The 15,239-nt window shown below is 47.8% G+C and overlaps 1 protein-coding gene across 2 annotated transcripts in view; it reads left to right on the top strand.

Moving 5' to 3' along the window:
- Window positions 1-15,239, top strand: part of GLIS1 (GLIS family zinc finger 1) — a 212,255-nt gene that overhangs the window by 78,719 nt on the left and 118,297 nt on the right. The window lies entirely within an intron of this gene.

Genomic DNA, 15,239 nt, shown 5'->3' with positions numbered 1-15,239 from the left:
CAGTCTCCCCCTGACTGTGACCTGGCTTGCAGCGGGGCTTTGGGCCATGCCCCTGTCAACAGGGGTGTCTCTCGCACCCCATCTTCTCTCACTGCTTACAAGCAGGGTCTCTCTGGATAAAACATCTGCAGGCACACCTGTGCCTGGGGGAAGCAAGGCTGTCACAGGGGAATTGGGAAGACAGGCAGGTGATGGGGCGAGGGGAAGGAGAGAGGAAACAAAAAGGGAAGAAAGGCCAAAAAGAGGCAGAGGCACCAAGAGAGGAGAGAGATACCCGCCTGCAGAGAAAAACAAAATAAGACAGAGAAAATTAGAGACCCAGAGAAAGAGACCAGAGACAGAAGAGAGAGACCTCCAGGAAGAGACAAATAGAGACAGAATGAGGACAGAGACTCGAGGGGGGTGTCTTCAGTGTAATGAATGCTGTTTACAGACACTTGAGGGGGTGGTGAGTTTTACAAGAAGAGTGTGGCACAGTGTACCACCTCACGGGAGAAGGAGGAACCGAAAACTAGGGGTTCGAATCTCTTCTTTCATTCCTTCGTTCCCATCCATTCGTTCCCATTTGTTTGTCTGTCAATCCAGTGTTTACTGAGCTCCCATTTGTGCCAGGCACTGCGTGTCTGTTTCTTTCCTCTCCTCCTCTTTAGACCCTGACACTCACCTCCAGTCCGACCTCCAGCCTGGGCTCTGCCCTCTGGGCCCCAGGGCCTTGCCCTCAGTCGGTGCGCCATCAGATCTGCTGAGAGATGGAGACAGAGATGGCGGAGAGGGAAATGGCGAGCCTCGCTCCTGTCCAGCACCTGTCATTCCCTCCTGTTCTGTCATGTGATCCTCTCCACAACCCCGGGAGGCAGGACTGCTCTGTCATCACCCCACTCACAGGTGAGGAAGTGGAAGCTCGTTGACGCCCCTTCCTCCTTTTTGGTGGCATAGCCTGTCCTTATGTCATTGTGGTCCAGAGGTCCCCCCCCATACCCCCCATGACTCCCTGGATCTCAGTTTTAAGAGGGGAGATGTGGGAGGCCGGCATTACACAGGAATCAAGGCTTCTACTTAGGTGACCTCCCTTGTGAACCACAGGAAACATACAGAAGATGTTGTCTAGGCCTTGTTTGTTTATCGATAACCTTCACTGAGTTTTGGTCTGTTCCCAGACTGGCTGGACACTGAGGACTCAGAGATGAGTCAGACATTAACCCTGCCGTCAGGGGACTGATGGTCATAGGGCCTGGGGGACACAGATGAATAAACTATCCACCCCAGAATGGTCTGGGGATCCCAGAGAGTCCTTGGCCATGTTGTCTTGGCCTGGCCTCCTCAGCTCTTCCTGCCACCCCTTTCCTGGTCAGCACTGGTCTGAGTGGCTGGCAGCTAAGGACCCCTTCCCCGCTTCAGGAAGGGCACATGTGGGTCTCACTCCCGAGCCTCGGATCCAGCCTCCCCTGCCCCGAGCTCCCACTGTATGCCGCACGTCTGCTCGCTGGGAGCAGAGGCTGACTCTGGTCACTGCATCTCGGTGCAGAGTTGGCACAGAAGGGGACAAAGGGGCCCAGTGTCGGAGGACCACCTGCTATGCGCCAAGCATGTGCTGGATTCTTTACAAGCAGGGACATATCAAATTCACAGAACAGCCCCATTTTACAGATAAAGACGCCGAGACCACCGACCTACAAAGTTGGCATATCTGAGATTGAAATCCATGTACTGGACTTCTAGGCCTGCAGTCCTTTCCTTTCACCAGGTGCTCCACGAGTGGTACCCCGGCAGCACTGGCTGACTGCGTTTCTCAGGAAGGCCTTGGGGACTTGCATTTGTCTCATGCACGCTGATTCTCTCCCACCCTCAGTGCTCAGGTGGAGCCCAGGACCTAGCACACCCTTCGTGTCCACAGATGGTTGAACAAAGAGAGCACAGCACTCCACTCACCAGCCCCTTGGCACCAAGAAGCAACCGCCTCACCCAAACTCACCCAGAGATGGTGTTCCGGTGACTTGGGTCTCAGTTTTTGGTTGGATCTGCATGCTCCTCTTGGTCACGTGTTTCTGAACACCACCACCAAGGAAAACGTTCTTGGAGATTATGTGGTTAATTTTGTGTTTTTGTTTAGACAGGACTGGGAGTGGGAGCTCTTATTGTTATCAGTTTGGAAAAACATAGTGAGGCATTTACTGCCAACTGCTTAATAGTTTTCATTGAATTAATTTAAAAATGAGAACCTTGTTTCCTTTATTTAATAGTAGAAAACAACTTCCACATTCTGCCCAGTAACAGCCTTGGTTACAGGCCCTCCGCAATGTGCGCATTAAAGGCATCGCTCTGCCCATTTGTGGAATGAATAATTTTGGGCGAACTATTTATTATAAGAACATGATACACTTAAACTTTAAAAAAAATTTTTGTTTTTTTACTGTCGTGGTGACAGATCCAGCCCAGAACCGGACTGTTAAAAAAGTCTCTGGCTCTTGCAGGCTGTGAAAAAGTGGACTCACGGTTGAGAAACGCCATAGGGCTGAAAGGAAATTGTTAACTCATTTGGCCCAACGTCCACGGCTCCCTGGGCCAGTGTGTGATGCTGGAGAGCGGGTGCTGAGGGGGTTTTACTAGAAGCTGCGCTAATTAGACCAGTGCCAGCCAGAAAGAAACGTAAGCATGGGGGGAGGATGCTGGTGGGTGGGCGGGGCGAGACAGGCGCCGAGGGGCATGTCCGGCTTCACCTATTCATTTCTCTATCTGTTTTTTCTGGTTTTACTGAGGCATATGAGTGACATAAAGTTGTGTTTGTTTTAAGTGTACAGCACAATGATGTGATATAAGTATATGTTATGAAATGATTACCAAATTTAGTTAACATCCAACACATAGTTACAAGTTTTGTTTTGTTTTTGGTGATGAGAACTTTTAAGATCTCATCTCTTAGCAACTTTCAAACATACAGTATGGTATTGTTAACTGTAGTCACCATATGAACGTGACATCCCGAGGGCTCATTAACTTTATAACTGGAAAAAACATCTCTTTATTCAGTAATTATTAATTGGAGATCTGCCTTGTTCTAGAAGCTGAATAAAAATCAAGAAAATAGTATTTTTTTTGTTCCCGCTTTGGCAGAGCGCTATCCCACGTACTTGCCTCATGGCTCTCTGAGGTGGGTAGCGGTGTCCTGATGCCGATGATTTCTTCCTTGAGGACAGTCCTTTTTGTGTATCTGTGTTTTTAATAATGCATAGAATTGCATTAAGCACAGTTACTAGTTTGTGTTCGCTGTCTTCTTTGGTCCATTACTGTGCCCACCTCTCCCTGTCCCTCCACCTCCCCTTCATGGGGACACTAAGGAGAAAATACGTTTTCCTAGGTGCTCTCCCCTGTCTGGGTTCCCGCCTGCAGGCCAGAGATAATCACTTAGCCAACTTTTGTTCCTGTTATGCTGTTTTAATTGTACTTTCCCTTCAAATAAATCTTACATATAGAAAGCACGTAACTCATAAGTGTCCAGCCTGGGGAACATCACTATGTGAACATAGCTGTGAGACCGATACTTAGATCCAGGAAGGAACATTACTGTCACCCAAACAGCTGAGCTCACACCTCCTCCCACTGTCCACTCCCTGCCTCCTTCCCCAGGGTCACCTCGGGCCTTCGAGCCCCGCAGAGTGGCTTTGCTTGATTTTGAACTTTGTATAGCTAGGGTCGTACTGCGCATACTCTGTGAGTCTCGCTCTTTCACCCAACATTGTGTTTCTGAGACCTGTTCGGTTGTTGTATAGCTATGGCTTATTGGTTCTCACTGATGTGTAGTGTTCGGGTTTATGGGTCTTTTCCTCTGCAGGTGGATGTTTGGGTTGCTTCCAGTTTTTGACCATTACAACTAACATTCCTATGAATACATCTCCCCCCGCACTTCCGTAGGGTGTCTGTGTAGGCGTGGAATCGCTGAGCTGTGTGCTACGGCTCTGCTTGTTTGGAGCATGTCCGCCATGCGGTTTTCCAAAGTGACTGCACTGTCGTAACGCTCCCACCAGTGGAGCCGCAGAGTTCTGTTGCTCGTCATCCTCGCTCACACTTGATGTTGCTCGTCTTTTAGATTTTGGCCACTCTGCTGGTGTGTGGCGGTACTGCTGCGGTTTGGATTTGCATTTTTTCTGATGGTCGATTATAGGGAGCACCAATTCATATGTTTTTTTGACCATTGAATAGTATCTTCTGTGAAATGCCTCTTCAAGCCCTTAAATTCTTAAATTTTTTTTTTTGGATTTGCCTTTTGATGTGTGCAAGGTCTTTGTTCTAGAGATCTAAGTGCTCTGTTAGTCAGCTGTGCTACAAACACCGGTCCCCTCTCTGTGGCCTGTCCTTCCTTCTCTTCATGGTGCCTTATGAGGAGTAGAAGCTTTTAGTTTTAAAACAGTCTACTTTATTAATCCTTATTTTTATGATTAGTGTTTTTTGTATCCTATTTAAGAAGTCTTTGCCTGCCTCAAATTATGAAAATAGTTTCCTCTTGAAGCTTGCTTGTTTTACATTTTGTATTCAGATCTGTAATCCATCTGGATTTGATTTTTGTGTATGGTGTGCGGTAGAGGTCAAGCGTTTTTGTTTTTTTTTTTAACATAGAAATCTGATTTAGCCAGCACCTTTTATCGAACACACTGCTCTTTTCTTCACTCTCCCTTGCCCATAAATTAGTTCGGTGAGCAGGTCTATTTCTGAATTCTCTATTCTGTTTATTGGTATATTTATTTATCTTTGTGCCAACTTCACAGTCTTAATTATGGCAGTTTTACAGTTAGTCTTGATATTTAGCAGTGAAAGCTCTTTGACTTTATTCTTCTTCAGGATTACCCTGGCTAGCCTTGGCTGTTTGGATTTTAATACAAATTTTGGAATTAGACTGGTAATTTCCACAGATGAAAAGCCTGCTGGGATTTTGAGTTGGATTGCTTTGAATATCTAGATACATTTGGGAAAATAAATTTGGAATTTCCAGATTCACTTTTGGGATCTTTTGACCCATGGATATGTATATCTCTCAATTCATTTAGGTCTTCGTGTTTTGTGATTTTCTAGGTAGAGGTCTTGCATATCTTAAAATTTTCCTTTTCTGTCTACTATAGAAAGACTTGCAGTCGATTTTGGAGTTTTCACCCTATATACACTGACCTTGTCAAATCTGTTTATTAATGTTCATTCATTTCTAGATTCTTTTGACCTGATCGTCATTTGTGAATAATAACAGTTTTCTGTCTCTCTTTTAAATTATTTTATGTTTTATTTCTTTCATCCTTACCTACATGTAGAGGTAATTCTATGTTTGTCATTCTATTTCTTTAAAGTAGTTTTTATCAAAAAACAATATTTTTACAGTTAATATGTCTGTGCTTAAACACATACAGTTTCGGTTGATTTTTGACTTTATATTCTAGGACTATTTATTTTGTTTTATTTATTTATTTACTTATTTATTTTCTGATAGTGCTTCTGAGATATGGCCATTTCTCCAATTAAAATCTTTAGGAGTATCTACAAAAAACATACACATAATGGAGCTAAGGCACTGGAACTTTTTATTTTATTTTTAAGTATATTTTATTGATTATGCTATTACATTTGTCCCAGTTTTTTCCTCCCCTTTATTCCCCCTCTCCCTGCACCCTCCCCCACTCTGTAGCACCCCCTCTTAGTTCATGTCCATGGGTTGTACATATAAGTTCTTTCACTTCTCTATTTCCTATCCTGTTCTTAACCTCCCCCAGTCTATTTTGTACCTACCAATTATGCTTCTTATTCCCTGTACCTTCCCCCCACATTCTTCCCCCCACCCATAACCCTCCATGTGATCTCCATTTCTGTGATTCTGTTCCTGTTCTAGTTGTTTGCTTAGTTTTTGTTTTTGTTTTTTAGGTTCAGTTGTTGATAGTTGTGAGTTTATTGTCATTTTACTGTTCATAGTTTTTGATCTTCTATTTCTTAAATAAGTCCCTTTAACATTTCATATAATAAGGGCTTGGTGATGATGAACTCCTTTAACTTGACCTTATCTGGGAAGCACTTTATCTGCCCTTCCATTCTAAATGATAGCTTTGCTGGGTAGAGTAGTATTGGATGCAGGTCCTTGCCTTTCATGACTTGAATACTTCTTCCCAGCCCCTTCTTGCCTACAAGGTTTCTCTTGAGAAATCAGCTGATAGTCTAATGGGCACTCTTTTGTAGGTAACTGTCTCATTTTCTCTTGCTGCTTTTAAAATTCTCTCCCTATCTTTAATCTTGGGTAACTTAATTTTGATGTGCCTTGGTGTGTTCTTCCTTGGGTCCAATTTCTTTGAGACTCTCTGATGAGCTTCCTGGACTTCCTGGAAGTCTATTTCCTTCACCAGATTGGGAAAGTTTTCCTTCATTATTTGTTCAAATAAGTTTTCTACGTTTTGCTCTTCCTCTTCGGCAGCCCTATTTGGATGTTGGAGTGCTTAAAGTTGTCCCAGAGGTTCCTAAGCCTCTCCTCGTTTTTTTGAGTTCTTGTTTCTTCATTCTGCACCTGTTGGATGTTTATTTTTTCCTTTTGTTCCAAATTGTTGATTTAGGTCCTGGTTTCCTTTCCTTCACTATTGGTTCCCTGTATATTTTGATTTATTTTACTTTGGGTAGCCTTCATTTCTTCATTTTGCGACCGAGCTCAGTCAGTTCTGTGAACATCCTGATTACCAGTGTTTTAAACTCTGCATCAGATAGGTTGTCTGTCTCCTCGTCGCTTAGCTCTTTCTCTGGAGTTTTGATCTGTTCTTCCATTCGGGCTATATTTCTTTGTTTTGGCACACCCATTATGTTACAAGGGGGCAGAGCCTTAGGTATTTGCTAGAGTGGGGCATGCCTCTTTCCTGCATTGTGGCACTCTCTGTGGGAGAGGGGTGAGAGAGGGAAAAATGCTGCTCACTCGCTCTGCTATAGCCTCACTTTCCAACCAACTCTCCTGTGAGACTGTGAGTTTCTCCTGCCATCACAACCCTCACAGTATTTTACAGCTAGAGCTTTTGAGTCTTTAATTTCCTGGTCATCCAGCCGGCCAGCCCCTCCTCGCAGTCTGCCGCCTTGCATGGATCCTCTCTGCCCACCCGGTTGCCCATCTCTGCCCCTCCTATAGGCCTGGATGAATGTTTCTTTAACTCCTTGGTTGTTGGAGTACCATGCAGTTTGATATTCTGGAGTTCTGTTGTTTTTAAATTGGTTGTTATCCCTCTTTTGGCTGTGTGAGGAAGAGAAGCATTTCTCCCTATGCCTGCATCTTGGCTGGAACTGGCACTGGACCTGGGATTCACTTTTTCAATTCAGCATTATTTTACTGATCTTTGCAGGTGCCTCTAATTGATTCATTTTCACTGCTATGTAATATTCTACTGTATGACTGACAATCCATCCTATACTTGCTGTTATCTACTCCATTGGGTGGGTGTTGGGGTTGGTTCCAGTTTTGTTTTCCTTTTTGGTATTGCCAGTGGTGCGGCTATGCAGACTCTTGTATGCATCTCCTGGTGCACGTATGCAAAGGTTTCTCTAGGGCAGCGGCTCTCAGAAGATTTTGGCCTGAGGACCCCTTTGTACTCTTAAAAATTATTGAGGGTTTCCAAGACCCTTTGCTTATGTGGGTTATATCCAGTAGTGTGCAGATAAATGTTTATCTCTGAGGGGAAAAAAAGCTGTGGTTGTAGCATTTGCTGATCTCTGTGGTCTGCAGATCCCAATTCAGTAACCCCTGCTCTTGAAGATCACCAAGGTATGGAACCTATGGGCTGAATGGTATATAAGTTCTTTTTAAAAGACAATGCTCACTGGGTTTCCAGAGTAATGGACCAGTAACATCCCCATAACACTGCATGAGAGATACTGTTGCTCATAGCCTCTCCTCTGATTGGTACTATCAGACTCACTAGTTTTTGCCTGTCAAGTGGGCACAAAATGGTACCTCACTGTGGTCGTTGCTGGCATTTCTCCAGGTCCTAGCTTCCTAATGTGTCTCATGAGGAAAGTCTGACATGCTCTGACTCCTACCTCCTATTTCAGGTCTTCATCCAGACTGAACCACTCACCTCCAGGCCTTTGTACGTGCTGTTCCCTCCACAAAATCCTCCTTTCCACCTCGGCCCCTGGCCCCCTTGTTCACTGCTGTATTCCTCAGGACCAAATGCAGGGTCAACCATGGCATGGCAGGTCAGAAAGCTTTGATTGACTGAGAACTGGAAGGAATCAAATAGGCTTGAGTTCAAATCCAAGATCTGTCACCTCCTAAATTCTAGCTTCTCTGAGCTTCAGGTTTTCCTCGAGTAAAATGGAGATGACAATACTTAGTTTGTGTGGCTTCCATGAGACAACTTGCTGTGTGACACAGCTTACCACGGATGGCATGGCCCTTCCTTCTGCGCTGGCCTCTGCTTGCTGGGCTGTGGTTTCCATAGGGGCTTACTATTGGGCAGGGAGTCCTTGGCTGCCCTGGTCGTCTGCCCTGTTCACTGAGGCTTGATCAAAGAGCCAACAGGAGGAGCTGTTCGCTCATTCAGCAAGCATTTTCTGGGCTCTCGCTTTGTGTTACCAAGTGTCCTAGATACTGGAGATTAATTGGTGAATGAAATAGATAAAATCTCTGTCTCTCAATAGCTTATTTTATAGTGGGTGGAGACAAATAGTAAGAAAGGAAAATAGAGTACATCATTTGGTAACAAGTGCAACAGAGAAAAATTGAGCAGAGAAGAGAGATAGGAAGTATAGGAGAGGGACAGTTGGTACACTCCTCTTCAATAACATTTCCAGGAAAGGCCTGACTGTTCACATGATGCTTGAGTAAAGATCCAAAGTGTGGAGATAAACTATGAAGATACCTGGAGGAAGAGCATTCTGGGTAGAATGCACAGTAGGTGCAAAGGCCCTGAGGCCAGAGTGCGCTCAGCATGTATGAGGAATAGCCAAAGGGCCAGTGTGATTGAGTGCATGTTTTTTTGTTTAGCTGGTCATTTCACAGAAGTTTTCTGAACACCTGTATGTGCCAAGTCTCGTTTTAGGCTCTGAGAAGATCAACAGTGATCAACACAGATCAAGTGCTGCCTTCATATTTTTGTGGAGCAGATAAACCATAAACCAGCAAACAAGCAAGGCAGTCTGTTCTAACACAGCAGCCTGAATAATCTTTTCATACTGAATCGATCTGCCACTCTTCTGCCATCAATACTTACCACTGCGAGGTGACTCCCCAGTTCACTCAGAGCAGGCGCCTACAGGGTGGTCCCGGGCCCGGGACCCCTCTCACCACAGCGTTGTTTGCTTCTCTCCTTCCTGTGCTCCACCAAGTGCACTCCCTCTTCCAGGCCCTCACCCTGTCTGTGCCCTCTGCCTGGAATGCCCTTCCCCCAGGTGTCTGCTGGACCAACTCCTGTCCTTATCTATGGTACCCACCCAAACACTGTATTTAAAAGTGCTGTACCTGGCCCACCCTGGCACACCTAATCGTATTATACTGCTCAACTTTTTCAAGTAATTTTCACATTCTTCCATACTATATACTTCATATATTTGTCATGATTATTAGTTATGATTTATCTCCCCTTCTGGTATGTAAGCTCCAGGAGGACAGGGGTTTTTGTCTGTGTTGGTCACTATCGTTTCCCAAACATCTACAGCAGTTTCTGGTACAGAACAGGTGCTCTATAAATATTTGTTTAATGAAGGAAAAATTGGGTATTGTGTCTGATAGTAAAGTATATGGTGATTTTTTAAAAAGCAGGGTGAGAGGCTGGAAACTGAGGGGTGGGGTGCTCCTTTAGCTGTATGGGGAGGGCTCTCCGGGGTGATATCATCTGAGTAGAGGCCTGGGCGCAGTGAGGGAGGGTGTGCAGGCGGCATGCCTGCAGTGGGAGCTGCTGATTGGGGTGGGTGGACAGAGAGAAATAGAGGCAAGTCAGCTGACCCTAACGGTGCCTTTCAGACATGTTTTCCAGTATATGTGAATGGACCCTAAGAGGGATCCTCACACCTCCACTTTGCCCTCCTCCTTTTTAAAACAAGTCGGTCTAGAACATTTTCCATCAGGGAAAGAACACTAGACTTGGCATTAGGAGTCCAGGGTCAGGCTCCCAGTTCATTGAATTACAGGCAAGTTAAGGCCCCTCCCTGAGCCTCATACCCTCACCTCTAATGTGGAGGTAGCATTGTGTACCTCCAAGCTCATCTGAGGGATGAATTTGGACAATGGATTTGGAAGGACCTTGTCTCTACTTGTCAGCATTTGACGGCTGAGGGTGGTGGAAGACCCACAGGAGCAGAGTGGAGAAAGCTCGCCGTCATGTGCCACACCTGGTCTACACTCTTCTTCAACGTGAAACCCCTCAGTGCTCACAGCAGCCCTCGGAGGTAGATGCCATCCTGACACCGTTCCCCATGTTTGAGATGTGCAGTGAGGCAGAGAGAGCTTCAACAACTTGCCCAAGTCGGGCAGCTAGTAAGATTCGAACCCACAGCTGCTGTGCTATGTTGCTTCCTTGAACATAAGCACTAGATCTGGCCTAAGCGCCTCCTTACCTGTGGTCATTGCAAAGATGGGGAAACTGAAGTCCAGATGGGGGAGTAGCTCGTCAAAGCCACACCCATGTGTGTGGCAGAGTCTGTACTTAAACCCACGTCTCCAGGTCCCACCCATTGCACCTTGTTCGGGTGACTTGACCTACAGGGCTACCCAGAGGACAGGAGCATCGGGTTGCCCCCTACTCCTCCCCCAGATATCAACCCCAGTTAAATGGGCGATTTCCTGTTGCTCTGAAGGTTGTTCCCAAGGCTTGCTGGGGCAAAGGTAAAGCTTTACAGAGCTTCTGGAAAGAAGGAACCTGAATGTAAATCAGGTTTATGGCTTGGATAATAAAGCATCCGTTCCAATTGATACTTCATTCCTTAGTCCTCTTGATTCCTTCCATATGAAGCCCCTTACGTTTGGGTCTTGGCAGTTCTTAGTCATTTCATGCATTTAGTCACTAGAAGCTGGGTCTTCCTGTCAGTCTGAGAAGACAGAACACTGGGGACCCAGTCTTTGGGTCTTGGATTGTCCTACCCCCTTGGTGTTTGTTGGGGATTGAACACCTTTCTTTAGCATGCATTCCCTGAGCACCCACTGGTGCCAGGCCTTTGCTGGGCACCAGGGACAGAGAACTTCCAGGTTTGGATGGGTACAAACATGCAAACTGACAACTGGAGTCCAGGAACAAATGCAGGGAGTTGGGGGCCAGGACAGTGCCCAATACAGGCAGGTGGCAGATCAGGGAGGGCTTCCCAGAGGAGATGACATCTACTTTGAGATGAGAAAAGTGAGTTGGAATTAGAACTGTAGGGAAGGCAGAGGGAAGGGCATATGCAAAGACACGAGAAAAGATGAAGCTTAGCTCCTGTGAGGCTGGAAAGACAAGCCTGATAGCAGGAAGTGGGAATGCTTTACTGTGTGGGATGCTCAGAAAGCTTCCTGGGGGAGGTGGCATTTGAGCTGGGTGCTACAGGATGGATAGGACTTCATCAGCCATTGAATAACCTCTGCAAAGGCCTGGAAATGTGAAACTGCATGGTGAGCAAGGGTAGCAATGAGCAGTCCCAGTGGGGTGTTAGAAAGGCAGGGGCTGGGGAGGTTGGGGGGTGCCCATTGGAGGAAGGCCAGGCAGCAACCTGACCTTCCTAGTGGAGTGCTGACCTTCCTAGTGGAAGTTGGTGCAGAGGACCCTGGCTCCTCCTGTCTGCGATGTGCAGAACAATCTGAATCGAGCTGCTCTGCTGCTTGCCCCCATTAAAGCAAGACGCTCCCCTGATTCCAGATTGCTGAGCTGCTGATGTTTATAATTACAGCATCCCACCATCAGAATCTTTGTTCATCAGACTTCATAAGCCTGATTTATTTGACGGGCACTGGTCCTAGATCATAATAGGGAACAGAAGTGGGCAGTGTGCTGCCCGGGGATTCACCATGGTGGGTGTGGCCTGGCCCAAGGGGCTCTGGACCTGCTGGGCCACTGAGATGTCCTGGCTCTGGCCAGCTGGCCCCAGGAGCAGCCTGTGAAGCCCCATGCCTGACAGTTTTGGGCTCAGTCTAGGGTGGGAGGCACAGAAAAGTACAAGGTCTGGGACGAGGCCCTAAGTGTGAGACTTGGGCCAAGCACCTTACTCCTTGGCTTCAGTGGCTCCCTCAGTAAAGGGGGTTATTAGGCAGCCACCCTTCCACAGGGCTGGAGGATTAACCGAGGTGCTAGCTGTGGCAATGCCCAGCACAGACGGACAGGCAGACCGCTCCTTCTCAAGAAGCTTGCGGAGAGGTAGATGTGTCGGGAAGACAGGTTAGGACTGTCACCCTCACTCTGCCATTGAGGTTCCCCATCACCATCACTACCCTTTATTGTCATTATCTATTTAAAGCTTTGTAATTTGCAAAGTAGCTCCATACTCTCAGTCTTATTCCGTATGTGTGACAACCCCACAGGGCAGAGTTTGTTACCCACATTTTTTCAGGTGAGGAGCCCAAGTTCCAGAGAGGAGAAGTAAGTTCCCAAGGTCACACAGTAGGTAAGTTATGGATTAAGGACTCGCACCCAGGACTCTTCCTAGAGTGCTCGGCTCCTCGGGCCCTCCCTGCCTTCCTCTTTCACCAGACGCTGCTGGAGCTTCTGTGAGCACCAGGAAATGGCCATAGGAAAACCGTCCCTGCCCCAGAGGAGCTAGTCCATGGGCGTCAACAGATGGACAGAGTCATTCCACACTGTGCCACGCAGGGCACAAGAGAGGGCAGCGAGTACGTGCTGGAGGAGGTGAGCGCTGGAGCAAACCTCCTCGTACGAGTTCTCTGAAGGAAGGGCTTTCCAGACAGCGGGAATAGCATGTGCAAACGCCAGGAGGCCTAGCTTTGCTGAAGGATGGCAGCCCTATTCATTTGTGGTAGTATAGCTGACATTTCCAGGACATTCTGGTTTTGCTGCTCATAGATCCTTTTTGAGCAATGACTCAGGAAAGCAAGTGGGGCTCTGTCAGGGTGGATGGGCTGGACCAGGGCAAAGGGGGTGGGGTTCACAGGCAGGTCTGGGTTTAGATCCCACTGACACTAGGACTGACATGTGCCTTTGGGCAAGTCCCTCTGCCCCTCTGGACCTCTGTGTGAGACGTGAGGTAGGGTTGTTACTGGTCTGAGCTGCTGTGGTGTGAGGCCCCTGGATTTTCTCAGGCCTGGGTCTCTGGGATTCTCCAGCCTTTGGGTTTAGGTTTCTCAAAATATGAAGTGGGAGTAGGGACGTTTGCTTATGAACTGCCCCAAAGAGAAGCGAAGACCAAATACTCCGAGACCTGGCAAGGGGAAGCAGGGGATTAACAGGACTTCAGTTGGGAGGCACTCCTGACTTTGTTGGGAGAAGAAGAACAGGGAACAGAGCAGTGTCACTGGCTGAGTGGGGAGGGAGTGCTGGTGTGTGTGTGTGTGTGTGTGTGTGTGTTGACATGAGTAACTAACCCTGTAAAGATTTTCATTCTCAGAGCCTCAAGGATGTTGGATCAGGCAATTTACTGCTCCTCTCAGAAAACATAGCCTCCAGGAGTTTTGTACTTGAACCTGCTGTGGCTCCCTACTGCCTCAGATAAGCCATACGCGCCTTGAGAGGGAGGCAGTGCAATGGCGAAATGATAAGCACTGGTGTCGGACAGACGTGGGTGCGAGTCCCGGTCTGTCCCCTTTCCACGGGAGGAGCACTGCACAGGGTCTGCCTCCAGGTGCTCATTTTGCCGGTCCCAGTGCCGGTTTGTCTGTTCCTCCGCCCAGAGCTCACACAGCTGGGCGACCCTCTGGAGCCAGGAGGCCTGGATGCCACTGGCTGTCGAGTCCCAGCTGGGCTGCTGATTGTTCAGAAGAGCTGGGGGCTCTTTCAAAGGAAACTGCACTCAATTAGTGGAGAGTGGAATTTGAAAGGCCCAAATCCCTTTTTTTCCCCCCAAACTTCAAATCTGGTTTTTGTCAGTGACTTTGAAAACAAATACCAAAAGAACCCTTTTTTATTATGTTTTTCCCTCCCCCCCTTGCTCTTCACTCCCTTGTGCACTCATGTTTCCTGGGCTTTTATCTCTTCTCCAAGTCAGCTCTGGCAGCCCGGCCTACCTGACCTGGCCACACTGTTGTGGCTGAGCAGGTGGCCAGTGCGAGTCACAGGCCCACCCTTCTAGCCCTGGTGGTTGATGGGGAACGAAACAGAATACTATTACCTGCAATTTACGGCCCATCTGAGTCCCTCTGGGTTATTTCCATGTTCCCTGTGCCCAGCCCAGAGAACGTGTCGGTACAAGTGTTCTTAAGGAGACATGTAAGGAAGATGGGTGAGTAAAATACTGTCAGGGAGTGCAGAGAGCTTCATAGTGAGGAAGGCACAGAGCCAGGTCTTCAGGGAGGTGTTCTGGCCACCCGTCCCTGCTTCATCCATCTTTCGAGTTACTGACTCATTCAAGCCTTAAATACCCACTGAACGCTTGCTCTGGGCCGGCCCTATGCTGGGGACCGCAGGTGAACAGATACAATATCTGCCCTGGAAGAGCCTGGTCTACTAGGGGGGAGTGTGTAACAGCTGTCAACCCAGGGTGATCAGGGCTGGGATGGAGAGAGGCCGAGGGTGGCCAGAGCCAGAAGAGGTACTGACATAGCCTGTAGCAGTCAGAAAAGGCTTCCTGGAGGAGGTGGCTGTTGAGCTGAGTTCTGAAGGGTGAGTAGGACTTTGCCAAGGAAAGGGGGGAGGAAGGACATTCCTGGCAGAGAGGGCTCAGAGAGCGAAAGCCCAGGGGCAGCAAAGAGCCAGTTTGCTCTGTAGGTGCTGGGGTGTGACTGTACCCTGAGAGCAGGTCTGGTGAGAGGTGGGCTGAGGTCAGACTGCAGAGGGCCTTGAGCGCCAGGCTGAGACCTGCGCTGTCTGCATCTCAGCAGCTTCTCCACTGTCTGTCCTAAGGCTGGGGAGGCAGTGTCAGCCTCACCTCTGACACTGTGTCATCTGGTGTAGTTTACTCACTAGGACAACCCTAGGCCAATCTCTGGGCGCTGCCTCAGCACAGGCGGGAGTGAGTGTGTGTATGGGTCTGCACCTGTGTATGTGTGTGCAGGGAGACAAGGCAGGGGCAGCAGAGTGACTCAGGGCCCAGACCGCCTGGGTTTCAATCCAGCTGTTACCTCTCTGGTGACTTTGGGCCAGGTGCTCAACTTTTCTGTAAGCTCA

Source organism: Desmodus rotundus, chromosome 3 (assembly GCF_022682495.2).
Source record: "Desmodus rotundus isolate HL8 chromosome 3, HLdesRot8A.1, whole genome shotgun sequence".
Taxonomy (NCBI): Eukaryota; Metazoa; Chordata; class Mammalia; order Chiroptera; family Phyllostomidae; genus Desmodus; species Desmodus rotundus.
The sequence above is the reverse complement of the archived record's forward strand: the minus strand, read 5'-3'. Positions and strand labels throughout refer to the sequence as shown.